This window comes from Psammomys obesus, unplaced genomic scaffold (genome assembly GCF_907164565.1).
Source record: "Psammomys obesus unplaced genomic scaffold, mPsaObe1.curated_primary_1811, whole genome shotgun sequence".
NCBI lineage: Eukaryota > Metazoa > Chordata > Mammalia > Rodentia > Muridae > Psammomys > Psammomys obesus.
This window is the reverse complement of record NW_026596079.1, coordinates 28,832,921-28,847,787: the sequence shown is the minus strand read 5'-3', so window position 1 is coordinate 28,847,787 and position 14,867 is coordinate 28,832,921. Positions and strand designations below refer to the sequence as shown.

At 37.4% G+C, this 14,867-nt stretch overlaps 1 protein-coding gene and 1 non-coding gene across 2 annotated transcripts in view; both read right to left on the bottom strand.

Moving 5' to 3' along the window:
- The window catches only part of Csmd3 (CUB and Sushi multiple domains 3), a gene marked incomplete at its 5' end in the record, with an annotated part of 1,006,505 nt that overhangs the window by 621,010 nt on the left and 370,628 nt on the right, over window positions 1–14,867 (bottom strand). The gene's annotated exons all lie outside the window — the stretch shown is intronic.
- On the bottom strand, window positions 4,990–5,096 carry LOC129690922 (U6 spliceosomal RNA). Its single transcript, XR_008722375.1, has one exon. It is a non-coding gene; the product is annotated as a U6 spliceosomal RNA (small nuclear RNA).

Below are 14,867 nucleotides of genomic sequence, written 5' to 3'. Positions count from 1 at the left end.
GCTGTAGTCTTCTTGCTCTTCTCCTCCCAATTCCATCTTCCTTCCCACTTCTCCTCCTATGCCTCTCCCCCAGTCCACTGATAGGAGGTCCTCCTCCTTTCCATCTGACCCTAGCCTATCAGGTCTCATCAGAAATGGCTGCATTGTTTTCCTCTGTGGCCTGGTAAGGCTGCCCCCTTCACCTCAGGGGGAGATGATCAAAGAGTCAGTCAGTCACTGAGTTCATGTCAGAAACAGCCCCTGCTCTCCTTACTAGGGAACCTACTTGGAGACTGAACTGTCATGGACTACATCTGAGCAGGGGATTTAGGTTACCTCCATGCATTTCTCTTTTTTTTAATAGTTCTTATTTTTTATATTAATTACAGGTTATTTACTTTGTATCCCAGCTGTATCCCCTTCCTCTTTTCCTCTCAATGGCAACTTCCCTCCCTCATCTCCTCCCTGCCCCTCTCTAAGTCCACTGATAGGGAAGGTCCTTCAGGGCCTCTGAAAGACTCTACCTAGCAGTGTATCAAAGCAGATAATCATAATCTCCAAGCACTTCAACTCTTAACACAAGTACTCAAATTCTGAAGTAACACATTGTCTTCACGTACCCAAATGAAGAGTCATATATTGTGTTCCCATATTCAAATAAAGAGTCATGTGTTTTCTCTTTTTAAACTTATTCCAGTGATATTTCAGCCCCATTTTTAAGTGTAAATTATATTGTAAAAGGTTAAATCACTTGCTGGTTGTTTATTTTTGGCACAACCAGAAAATAGTAGGACACTGAATCAGGAGAAGCTAACTGTTTCAGAGTTCACCATAATATTCTGTGTAGGAGGCTAGTTTAATTTTCTACAATACAAAGCATACTAAATGTCAGTTTGAGCCCTCATCATGCATTTGTGGCTGGAATATTTTCAGTTATATCTAATCTCGTGTTTCTAGTAGAACCACTCCCTGGTCCTCCCCTTGTCAGAAATGTAACATCTCTGGTCATGGCAGTCCATTTTCCTAACAATTGTGATAATGTGCTGTGAAGGATGGACATTTGAATATGAACTGTATAAAATATGAACTGCATAAAACTGTGACTCAGTGGAACTGATGATTATGAGTTCTTGTATCTGTTTTTAAAACAACAAAATTATGAAAAATGATTTACATATAAATGCTGTTTTGAAAGGTCAAAGTGTAATATGGTGTCCATACGAATACAATTAAAAAAAGAATATTAAAAATATAGGCAACCAACAGAAAGAATTAAAAAGAAAATAAGACCCTCTATTCTACCTCATTTTTTTTTCATTCTTTAAAAATTCTTTATTAATTACACATTATTCACTTTGTATCCCCCCTGTGGTTCCATCCCTCCTCCCATCCCAATCCCTCCCTTCCTCCACCCTCTGCATGCATGCCCCTCCCCAAGTCCACTGATAGGGGAGGTCTTCTTTTCCTTCCTTCTGATCCTAGTTAATTAGGTCTCATCAAGAATTGTCTTCTGTGGCCTGGTAATGCTGCTTCCCCCTCAGGGGGAAGTAATAAAAGAGCAGGCCAATCAGTTCATGTCAGAGACATCCTATTACAATGAAACCCACTTGGTTACTGAACTGCCATGGGCTACAACTGTGCAGGGGTCATAGGTTATCTCCATGCATAGTCCTTGGTTGGAGTATCAGTCTCAGGTAAGACCCCTGTGCTCAGATTTTTTGGTTCTGTTGCACTCCTTGTTGAGTTCCTGTCCTCTCCAGATCTTACTGTTTCCCACTTCTTTCATAAGATTCCCTGCACTCTGCCCAAGTTGCCCATGAGCCTCAGCATCTGCATTGATAGTCTGCAGGGCAGAGCCTTTCAGAGATCCTCTGTGTCAGGCTCCTGACTTGTTCCCTCTTTAATCCTTCTTCTAATGTCCAGCCTCTTTGCCTTTCTGGATAGGAATTGAGCATTTTAGCAAGAGTCCTCCCTCTTGATTAGTTTCTTTAGGTGTACAGATTTTAGTAGGTTTATCCTATATTATATGTCTATAGGAGTGAGTATATACTGTGTGCATCTTTCTGCTTCTGGGATAGCTCACTCAGGATGATCCTTTCCAGTTCCCATCATTTACCTGCAAATTTCATGATTTTCTTGTTTTTTTTATTGCTGAGAAATATTCCATTGTGTAGATATACAACAATTTGTGCATCCATTCTTCCACTGAGGGGCATCTGGGCTGTTTCCATCTTCTGGTTATTATAAATAAGGCTGCTACAAACATGGTTGAACAAATGTCCTTATTGTGTACTTGAGACTCTTTTGGATATATGCCTAGGAGTGGTATAGCTGGATCATGAGGAAGTGCTATTCCTAGTTGTCTGAGAAAGTGCCAGATTGCTTTCCAGAGTGGTTATACAAGTTTACATTCCCACCAGCAGTGGAGGAGGGTTCCCCTTTCTCCGCACCCTCTCCAGCATGTGTTGTCTCTTGACTTTTTGATCTTAGTCATTTGATGGGTGTAAGGTGAAATCTTAGGGTCGTTTTGATTTGCATTTCCCTGATGGCTAATGAGGTTGAACATTTCTTTAAGTGTTTCTCTGCCATTCGGTATTCCTCTATTGAGAATTCTCTGTTTAGCTCTGTATTCCATTTTTTAATTGGATTACTTGATATTTTGGTGTTTAACTTCTTTAGTTCTTTATATATACTGGATATTAGCCCTCTGTCAGATATAGGGTTGGTGAAGATCCTTTCCCAATCTGTAGGCAGTCATATTGTTCTGTCTACAGTGTCCTTTGATTTACAGAAGCTTTTCAGGTTCATGAGGTCCCATTTATTGATTGTTGCTCTTAGAGCTTGTGCTGTTGATATTCCATTCAGGAAGTTTTCTCCTGTGCCAATGAGTTCAAGTTCTTCCCCACTTTTTCTTCTAAGCAGTTTAGTGTTTCTGATTTTATGTTGAGGTCTTTGATCCACTTAGACTTTAGTTTTGTGCAGGGTGATAAGTATGGATATATTTGCATTTTTCTACATGTAGACATCCAGTTAGATCAGCACCATTTGTTGAAGATGCTATCTTTTTTCCATTGAATGGTTTTGGCATCTTTGTCAAAAATCAGCTGTCCAAAAGTGTGTGAATTTATGTTAGGGTTTTCTATTTGATTCCCTTGATCCACCAGTCTGTTTCTATGCCAGTGCCATGCAGTTTTTGGTATTGTTGCTCTATAGTACAGCTTGAGATCAGGGATGGAGATATCTTCTGAAGATCTTTTACTGTAGAGAATTGTTTAAGCAATTCTGGGATTCTTGTTGTTCCATCTTCTGATATCTTCTTCTTATTCTTTCTTTTGAGATTGGAAATTTTTTTCATACAAGTCTTTGACTTGCTTGGTTAGATTCACACGAAGGGACTTTATGTCCTTTGTGGCTATTGTGAAGGGTGTTGTTTCCCTTATTTCTTTCTCGGCCCTTTTGTCTTTTGTATACAGGAGGGCTACTGATTTTTTTGAGTTAATTTTGTATCCAGCCACTTTGCTGAAGGTGATAATCAGCTGTAGGAGTTCCCTGGTGGAATTTTTGGGGTCACTCAGGTATACTCTCATATCATCTACAAATAGTGATACTTTGACTTCTTCCTTTCCAATTTGTATCCCCTTGATCTCCTTCAACTGTTGTATTGCTCTAGCAAGGATTTCAAGAACATTTTTTAAGAGATATGGAGAGAGTGGGCAGCCTTGCCTTGTCCCTGATTTCAGTGGAAATGATTTAAGTTTCTCTCCATTGAGTTTGATGTTGGCTAGAGGCTTGCTGTATATTGCCTTTACTATGTTCAGGTATGTGCCTTGTATCCCTGATCTCTCCAAGACTTTGAACATGAATGAGTGTTGGACTTTGTCAAATGCTTTTTCAGCATCTAAGGAGATGATCATGTGGTTTTTCTCTTTCAGTTTGTTTATGTGGTGGATCACCTTGATGGATTTCCATATACTGAACCACCCCTGTATGCCTGGGATGAAGCCTACTTGGTCGGAGTGGATGATATATTTGATGTGTTCTTGGATTTGGTTTGCAAGAATTTTGTTGAATATTTTAGCATTGATATTCACAAGGGAGATTGGCCTGAAATTCTCTGTCTTTGTTAGGTCTTTGTGAGGTTTAAGTACCAAGGTGACTGTGGCTTCATAGAATGAATTTGATAGTGTTCCTTCTGTTTCTATTTTGTGGAATAGTTTGAAGAAAATTGGAGTTAGCTCTTCTTTGAAGGTCTGGTAGAATTCTGCGCTGAAACCATATGGCCCTGGGCTTTTTTTGCATGGGAGACTTTTGATGACACCTTCTATTTCCTTAGGGGATAAAGGACTATTTATTTGGTTTACCTGGTCTTGATTCAGCTTTGGCATGCAGAATCAGTAAAGGAAATTGTCCATTTCTTTTAGATTTTCAAATTTTGTGGCATATAGACTTTGGAAGTAAGACCTAATTACTGTTTGGATTTCTTCAGTGTCTATTGTTACGTCCCCCTTTTCATTTCTGATTTTGTTGATTTGAATAGCTTCTCTCTGCCTTTTAGTTAGTTTGGCTAAGGGTTTTTTTTTTTTTTTTTATCTTGTTGATTTTCTCAAAGAACCAGCTCTTGGTTTCACTGATTCTTTGAATAGGTTTATTTGTTTCTAAATTATTAATTTCAACCCTGAGTGATTATTTCCAGCTGTCTATTCCTCTTTGGTGTGTCTGCTTCCTTTTTTTTTTTTCCCTAGGACTTTTAAGTGAGCCATTAAGTTGCTTGCATGAGATGTTTCAAATTTCTTCTTGAAAGCACTTAGTTTTATGAACTTTCCTCTTAGCACTGTTTTCATTGTGTCCCATAAGTTTGGGTATGTTGTGCCTTCATTTTCATTGAATTCTAGGAAGACTTAAATTTCTTTCTTTATTTCTTCTCTGACCCAGCTGTCATTTAGTAGCAAGTTGTTCAGTTTCCATGTGTGTGTAGGCCTTTTGCTATTTTTGTCATTGAGATCCAGCTTTAAAAATATGGAGCGCTTCACGATTTTGCATGTCATCCTTGCGCCGGGGCCATGCTAATCTTCTCTGTATTGTTCCAATTTTAGTATATGTGCTGCCAAAGGGAGCACTTACCTCATTTTTTAAAAATCAATTGGAACAGAAACAAACTAACTGTATCTTAGATAAGAACTTTATAGTCTAATTTGAATGGAAATCAAAAGTTTCCTTCAAGAAGAGCTAAATTTAGGAGTTTAAATTAACTTTGTAATACTTTATGTTTCTTTGCTAGTGACAGTTTCTTCTTTGTTATTGACATAGTAATAAAAGCTGACCCTTTCTAGCACCAAGTGAAATGACCCTGACTATTCACAACCTCGGAAAAGACCTTTCCTATCATCCTAAATCTATATCAATTGCCCAGATCCTAGTCTGATATTTGTATCAGTGGGAATTTGGATTAGTTCAGCCCAACTATAGAGCCATGAAGAATAGGGAGAGACGAGGGTCATCAGGACCCAATGTGGTTCAGTCAACAGAAAGGGTTTCTGCTAAGCAAGGAAGAACCAAGCAAGGAGAGAATAAATTTATCCTTTGGGAATAACATACACTTCTAAACTGTTAATAAAAAAAAGTTTCATCATTGTTTTAAAAATGATTTGTTAATAGATTTAAAAACCTACATTAAAAACTACTGTTTGAAAAATATTTTTACAAAACATATTTTCATTAATACAGCAAGATATCTGAAGATACATTCAGAATGAAATAAGTAAAATATTTACATTTTGATAGTAATATTCAGATAGATTTATACTTAAAATCTTCCTGTTTTAAATTTTTCACTTTTGTTACTGAAGTTAAGCAGTCATAACAACATACCTCTTGACTTTTTCTGTAATATTTCTATAAGCCACAAATTAAAATTTGAAGATACAAACACAATTAAAATAATTCTTCAAATTTATGTATGTAATTATATGACAAAATGTTATGCAACATATCAGTAAATTCACTGATTATTTAAAAAAGAACCTTTGTGAGGAATGGAAATTAAGTATTAAGAAACTTCTCAGTTCCCCTAAACTAGTAACATAATGGAATATGTGACTACAAAGAGACGTAGAAAGGAACATAATTGAAAGTACTCAAAGGGCTGGTGAAATGATTGTTTGTAAAGGGCTTGGCACACAAGCAAGAGGACTGAGTTCAGCTCACAAGCAGCTGTGTAAAACCACATGCAGTCCTGACTGTCTACAACAGGAATGTGAGGGACAGAAAAGTTCTATGAATATGTCTATATGTTGGGCCAAGGAGTCTGCTGAGATCAGTGAGCTGCAGGTTCTGTGAAACCATGTCTCAAAAAATATAATATAGAGCTGCTGAATTAAAAACAAATCCAGTGGTGATATCTACTGCTCATATACATGCACATTCACATCCACACTCCATATATAAATATACAAGAGCAACACATACATAAACAAACACCCCATATAAATATATACACTGAAAATATCTTTTTGAATTCCAGATTCTATATAGACTATTTTCCACACTCTTGTTGACTATGTCAAATGTACAAATAATAATAAAGCTCTTGCTGTCAAAGAGAGAGAGAGAGAGAGAGAGAGAGAGAGAGAGAGAGGGAAATGCCAGTTCTCATCATTGCTATTTAATGGAATTTGGTTTCTAGTTTGCTTTGAGAAAGCTGTGGTGTTATGACTTTGAGAGTGAAGGCATATGTCCTGAGATAGCTGGGAATGATGGAAAGGACTGCCTGACTTCCTGATGACAATGCAAAGTAAGCATCTGACATCAGTAACCACATGTTTCCAGACAATGTCACTTTGCAGTTATAAATCCTGTATACTTTAGTGATGATTACTTAGAATCATCTGCAATTTACTATGATTTCCTATTATTATGCCTAATAATGAAATCATTGTTTAACAAAAAGACTGTATGCTGTGCTTAAGTACTATATATATATGTATATTAAGTCCTATATATACATATATATATATATGTAAAAATTATTTTTTTATTATATTCTATAATCTAGGACTAAAAACTGAATTTAAAATGTTCTTTTAAAAAGAGGACAGGAGCTCCACAAGGACCAAATATATCTGGGCACAGACAGGGTTCTTTTCTGAGACTGATTCTCCAACTAATGACCATGCGTGGATATAACGTAGAACCCCTGCTCAAATGTAGACCATGGCAGCTCAGCATCCAAGTGGGTTTTCCTAGTATGGGGAACGGAGACTGTGTCTGACATGACCTCAACAGCTGGCTCTTTGACCTTCTTCCCCCTCCCCCAAGGGAGGAGCAGCCTTGCTAAGCAACAGAGGAAGACATTGCAGCCAATCCTGATGAGACCTGATAAACTAGGGTCAGATGGAAGGGGAGGAGGACCTCCCCTATAAGTGTATATAATAGTATACATAAGTGACTAAAAATTCTATTGAGAATCTCCTACAGCTTGTAAATACTTTCATCAAAGTATCTGTATATAGTCTTAACTCACAAAAATATACTTATGTTCATCATCCTTAGTCATCAGGGAAATTCAAATCAATACAACCCTGAGATTTCACCTTACGCCCATCAGAATGGCTAAGATAAAAAAACTCAAGTGACAACACATATTGGAGAGGATGTGGAGAAAGAGGAACCCTCCTCCACTGCTGGTGGGAATGTGAACTTGTACAACCACTTTGGAAATCAATTGGTGCTTTCTCAGACAATTAGGGATAGTGCTACCTCAAGATCCAGCTATACCATTCCTAGGTATATATCCAAAAGATGCTCAAGAATACAAGAATATTTGTTCAACCATGTTCATGGCAGCTTTATTTCTAATAGCCAGAAGCTGGAAACAACCCAGATGTCCCTCAGTTGAAGAACTGTGGAACACAATGGATTAGTAGTCAGCATTTAAAAACAAAGAAATCATGAAAGTTGCAGGCAAACGGTGGGATCTAGAAAAGATGGGCTACAGATCTAAATGGAGATAAAAGAAGAAACTCAAAAGGTTGTGAAAATTAATGAAATGTTCAACATCCTTAGCCATCAAAGAAAACCAAAACTACTTTGAAAGTTTGTATCACACATTTCAGAACTTCTAGGATCAATAAAATAAGTGACAATTTAGGCTGACAAGGATGAGGAATAGGTGAAATACTACTCCATTTCTGTTAGGAGTGCAAACTCATACAGCAACTCTAGAAATTAATGTGGCAGTTCATAAGGAAGATGGAAATCAGTCTACTGCTTTCTGGTCACTTCACCCTGGTGAGGAGCAGTCTTGCCAAGCCACAGAGGAAGACAATGCAACCAGCCCTGATGAGACCTGATAGGCTAGGGTCAGATGGAAGAGGGAGGGAAGGCGGGATTTGGAGGAGATGAGGGAGGGAGTTACAGCCAGGATACAAAGTGAATAAATTGTAATAATAATAATTGAAATAAAGTATATTAAAAATTAAAAATAAAATAAACCCTTAACCCCCCCAAAAAAATCCAATTATGCCACACTTGGCCATATACTGAAAGGATGCTTCATCCTACAACCATGTAAATTACTGCTTTCACATAATATCCAGAAATTATAAAAAAACAAACAAGCAAAAAATAAAAAAACAAAAACCAACAACCCTATATGTCCATCAAAACAAGAAAAGATCTAGAAGCTATGGCACATTTACACAATGGAGTATTACTCAGTCTGTGAAAACAAATGAAATCATGAAATGTGCAGGCAAATGGATCAAAAAAGGAAAAAAAAATAACATTGTAAGTGAAATTCAGACCAAAAAGACAAACATGGTCTATATTCACTTATATGTGGATATTAGTTATAAAATCAATAATAACCAAGCTACAATCTATAGAATCACAAAGCTAAATCAAGGAATATGAGATTGGAGAAAGGGGCTTAGATAGATCACCATAGGAAAAAACATAGAATACATAGTTATGGATGGATCAAAGGTGGAGACTACAATGAGAGGATCAAGTGTGGAAGGGGAGGGAAGAAGGGTACAAAGGAGGGAATGTGGTGGGAGGTAGCTAAAGTGAAAGACCATTTGAAGGGTAGGTGGACACCTAGTACACTAGAGGCTTCCCTAAGCTTCTACCCTACACACTAGTGTTTTTGGTACAGGAAGGACTGGGTTCCATCTTCGTGGAATGGCCCTTAAGTTAAATCAAATACGTGTTCTTTACTCCCACATAATTTGTGTCATCATGGTACTAGCATATCTTGCAGGCAGGACACCACTAAAAATCATAGAATTTGTGATTGAGCTGTTCATGGGTTCTTTTTGGTAGTGTGCAGTATATCAACCTCATACTTACATTGCTTAGGTTACCAAGAACCAGATAGTTCAGAGTCCTATGGTAAAACCAAATTCTACTATTCTAAAAAATGTTGCATTAAATTGACTACTACTTAATATTATTCTGTATTCATAGATTTGTGGATTGCTTCGCCATCATCAGAGAAGTTTCCTGCTATAGTAAGTGGGAACAAATACAGAAACCTAAAGCGGGACATTAAGCAAGAGTGAGAGAACTTGGAACCCTCAAGCCTAAAGGGGACATCTCCATCAAATCCTTCACTTCAGGGTAAAGAGCACCCTGTAGAAGACAAGGCAGCAAAAACATAACAGCCAGAGGGGATGTGGGGCACCAGGAAGCAGGCCATCTAAACTACAACAATAATCTACATATGAACTCATAGAGTCGGAAACATAATTCACTGGGCCTGCATGACTATGCACTAGATAGGGCAGTTGAGTTGACAGAAGTGGACACTTATTTTGATCCCTAACCCAGAGGCAATCTCCAGTTTATAACGCCTTGTAAGTAAAATGTTAGATTCCTCTGAGAGAGTCTCTGAGTAAACAAGGCTAGCACGCATGTCCAGCAGTACATGGCCAACAGAAAATGAACTCAAGCACATCTTCAAGGCTCTTTGTCTCATTATGTCATGTCTCCCTTGCCTTTTATTGCTATTTTTTTTCCTTTCCTTCTTCTTATCCTTTAGGTTCTTTTCTGTGTGTATTATGGCTTCTACTTTATTGCTTTTTTGGTATTCCTGAGTGTGGGAATTAGTGAGTCTCTCTTTCATGTGCCTCCTCTTGATCTTTCTTCTTCAATTTTTTGTTTGTTTGTTTTTGTCCATTTTTATGTATTAGTTTTTGTTTAATATTATTAGATTTTAATTTATCATTATGCCAGATAGCATATTTGTTTTCTATTAAGAGTCAAAAAAGGGATGAATCGACAAGGGTTGAGTGGCAAGGAAGATCTGGGAGTTGATGGAAGGAAAATGTTAATCATAATATATTTTGTGAGAAAAAATATTTTCAATAAAAAATTATTACACACAAATCCAGAGACATTGAAAAAACAACAGTTGATTACTATAAAAACAAAAAAACCCGTGTGTTTATACATAATAAAATTAAAGGAGTTTTTAAGGCATACGGTTATTTTGTAATTCCAATGCTGATTTTTGTGTCCCCCATATCTAGTTGAAAGCTTTGTTCTGATAATCTCCTGTTTTAATGTTGTATAAACTCTGCTTTCCAATGGTCCCCTGATATTTCAATAAAGCAGCTTACAGCCAATCACTGAGAAGGGGAGAGAATAAGGCTGGGCTTCCTGCAAGCCAGGAGAGAAAAAGTTAGAGGAGAGGAAGTAGAAGATTCAGCCTGAGTTAGAGGTTCAGGAGACACCAAGAGAGAGAGAGAGAGAGAGCTCAGCAGGAAAGCTATAAAGTACAAGTATCCTGGGATATATACTGGGAAGAAACCAGATTAGCCTAGAGGGTAAAGAATAAACATATTAAAATCTGTGCACCTAAAGAAGCTAAGCAAGTACAAGGACCCTGGGAGAGATGATCAATCCTCACTTAGAGGAGCAAACAGGTTGAACATCAGAGGAGGGAAAAAACTGGGAATACGAGAGGAGCCTACCACAGAGGGACTCTGGAAGACTCTACCCAAGAGGGTATCAAGGCAGATGCTGAGGCTCATAACCAAACTTTGGGCAGAGTGCAGGGAATCTTCTGAAAGAAGAGGGAGATATAAAGACCTGGAGGGACCCATGGTAGCTCAGTATCCAAGTGGATTCCCTAATTATGGGAACAAGGACTGTCTTTGACATGAATTCAAAGGCTGGCTCTTTGACACCCTCCCCGCCCCCTGGAGGTTAGGAGCAGCCTTGGTAGGCCACAGAGGACATTGCAGCCAGTTTTGAAGAGACCTGATAAACTAGGATCAGATGAAAGGGGAGGTGGACCTCCCCCATCAGTGGATTTAGAGAAGGGCAGAGAGGAAATGAGGGAAGGAGGGTAGGATTGGGAGGGAATGAGGGAGGGGGCTATAGCTGGAATACAAAGTGAATAAACTGAAATTAATATTAAAAAATAAAAATTTAATTAAAAAAAGAGAGCTGGAGGGGAAAGGAGCTCCACAAGGAGAGCAACAGAACCAAGAAATACGGGCCCAGGGGTCTTTCTTGAGACTGATACTCCATCTAGGAGAAACATGGAAATAACCTAAAACCCCTGCACAGGTATGGCCCATGGCAACTCAGTGTCCAAGTGGGTTCCCTAGTAAAGGAAACAGGGATTGTCTCAGACATTAACTCAGTGGCTGGCTCTTTGATCACTTCCCCCATAAGGGGGAACAGCCTTACCAGGCCACAGAGGAGGACAATACAGCCAGTCCTGATGAGACCTGATGAGCTAGGGTCAATGAAGGGGGAGGAGGACCTCCCCTCTTAGGGGCATGGGAGGAGATGAGTGAGGAAGGGTGGGATTGGGAGGAAATAAGATAGGGGGGTATAGCTGAAATACAAAATAAATAAACTATAATTAATATAAAAATGAAAAATTTAAAAAGAATGCAGTAATAACTGCTCAGTTCTTGTGTTGTGAAGCTTATTATAAAAAAAATGTAGGGTCTCAATTATTTATATGACAGCCTGGTTAAGAGTGAAACTAAAAGAAACCAAAACAATTATATAAAAATAACTGTAATGGAGTCTAGAAAAAATAATACAGATGATAAACTAAGGATCACTACTTCTTTTCTGCTCTCAGAGTGTATATATTAATGAGACTAAAACATTGCCCAAAGTCATTGCAAAAGAGGAGAAGCTGCTGGTTCTATGCCAGATGCCTTTTATTATGTTTTGCCAGAAAAAGAATCTGGAAATCAAGTAGATGTAATAAAAGCAGCATTTTAAGATGTTCTGCTTATAAGGCATGGTCAAGAATGAGGAATGTGATGGTGATAATTATTCTTCACATGTCTTCAGAGATTCATACATAAAGGAAGCAGTATTTTTTTGTAGTTTTCCACATTGAATGTATGAATTCATGGTTTATTTTGAAAGAGAATACTAACAAATGTGATGCATTGATTGGAGTAACACTAGTTACTATCTGTTCATGTTTTATATGTTAATTATTAATATTTTTGTTTGGTTATTGTACTTGTGATTAGACCTATAACATTATGCTTGCTAGAGAAGGTCTTTGTCACTCAGCTATGCCCACAGATGCTTGCTTCACTTTCACACTTTATTTAGATACAATCAACGTCTAAACTGAGCAAGTTGGACAGCACCTCACTCTACAGCTCATCTTACATTGAAATGACAGTTCACCCCGCTACTTCGTCTTGTAGAACTGCTGGTCTTGAGGAGCTGCACTACTAGGCCTATACTTTTCATTCGTATTCTGTAGTGAAAGGCCTCATTTCAACAAGAGAGAAACTTAAAGGAAATCATTAAAAATCAGTAAATTACTACTCATATAAAGTGGAATCATTTCCAGAAGTCTCTAAACCCGGTGGCTAACAAATCTAGAAAAGTATAAATCTGATAGCTTTTGAAAATAAGTTATAACTTGATTAGTTGTCAAATAAGTAATGATATAAAATTGGTAGGTTTCTATTTTAAGCTTAGAAAAGTGTGCTGTTCATTGGCAATGCTGGGAAATGAAATAGAAAATATAAGAAACAATTATTTATATGCCATTACTCATGTAATTACCCTTTTTATTTTTAAAATTAGTCCACTAAAATAAAGAAATAGACATTTGCATGCATATTTATACAAGAATATTTATTTCAACATTACGAAGTTCGATGCTATAATAAAGTCAATATTTAAATGACTATGGGTTGAGGTTAATTGTGGTGTGTCTCATTTACAGAATATTATGTATTCCATTATAACAATGCTACCTGTTTGGTTATATTAATTACAAGCTGCTCATGTTAGATTGATTAAAAAAACAGTTGGAGAGTCATTATGGAGTATTATAATAATCAAAAACCATCTCCAAAATGAGGACAGTACGTGTTGAAAACAAAAAAATAGGAAAGTGAAAAAAAAAACACAAAAAAGGATGAACTAGTGAATTATCATTAACATAAAATTTACATATGAATGTGAACATTATTTAAAATACCAAGCACTATATATATATATATGTGTGTGTGTGTGTGTGTACACATACACTTTTATATGTGTGTTCCAAGAAACTTATCAAAACATTATTTGATGAATTAAAAATAATTATTTTTCAGCCTCTTTATACTTTGTAAATATGAAAGATACTGATTTTTTTTAGTTAATTTGTATCTAGCCATTTCTCCGAACATATTTATCAGCTGTAGGAGTTCCCTCATAGAATTTTTAGGGTCACTTAGGTGTAGTATCATATCATTTGCAAAGAGCAAAACGTTGAGTTCTTCCTTTCCAATTTGTATCACCTTGACCTCCTTAATTGTTTTATTGCTCTAGCTAACAGTTCAAGTACTATATTGAATAGATACAAAAGGAGTAGACAACCTTGTCTTGTCTCTGACTTTAAAGCAATTGAAATTGCTTTAATTTTCACTCCACTTAATTTGATGCCTGCTTTTGGCTTGTTGTATATTACCTTTATTATGTTTACATATGTTCCTTGTATCCCTGATCTCTGCAACACTTTTATTATGAAAGGGTATAAGATTTTTGTCAAAGGCTTTTTTAGCATCTAATGACATAATCGTGTGGATTTTTTGAGTTAGTTTATATCACTGATTATGTTGACAGATTTTCATGTTACTATATCCCCGCATCTCTGAGATGAAGCCTATGACTTGTCTAGCTTGAGACCCATGCCATGAGAGGAAACCTAACCTTGGCAGAGATCTAAGAAAAAAAGTCAAACACAACTGTCAAAAAAAATAATAATAAAGTAAATGAAATGATATGCTATACTCATAGATTGATGCCTAATTCAAATGGAATTAGAGTGGCTTTACCTAGTAACTGATAGAAACAGATGCAGAGACCCACAGCCAAATATCAGACAGTGCTTGGGGAATCCTGAAGAAGATGGGGAGGAAGGAATGTAGGAGCCAGAAGGTTTGAGGAGATCACAAGAAAACCCAGAGAATCAGTTAATCTGTGATCCTAGGTGTGCACAGAGACAGGCTCAACTCCCACCCAGGGAGCCTGCGTAGGACTGACCTAGGCCCTCTGCACATATGGTACAGCTGTATAGCTTGGTCTTCCATGTAAGACTCCTGACAGTGGGAGCAGATGCTGTCTCTGACACTTTTGCCAGGGTTTGTGACACTTTCCTCCTATTGGGTTGCCTAGTTCAGTCTTAAAAGCAGAGGAGATGCCTAGTTTTACTGCAACTTGATATGCTATGGCTAGTTTGTATTCATGGAATGCCTACACTTTTCTGAAGAAAAGTGGAAGAGGAGTCAGGGGCTGGGGAGAGACAAGATTTGAAGGGAGCAGGGACTGGAAGGAGAGGAGGGAGGAGAAACTGCATTTGGGATGTAAAAGGAAGGAAGAAAGGAAGGAAAGAAGGAAGGAAG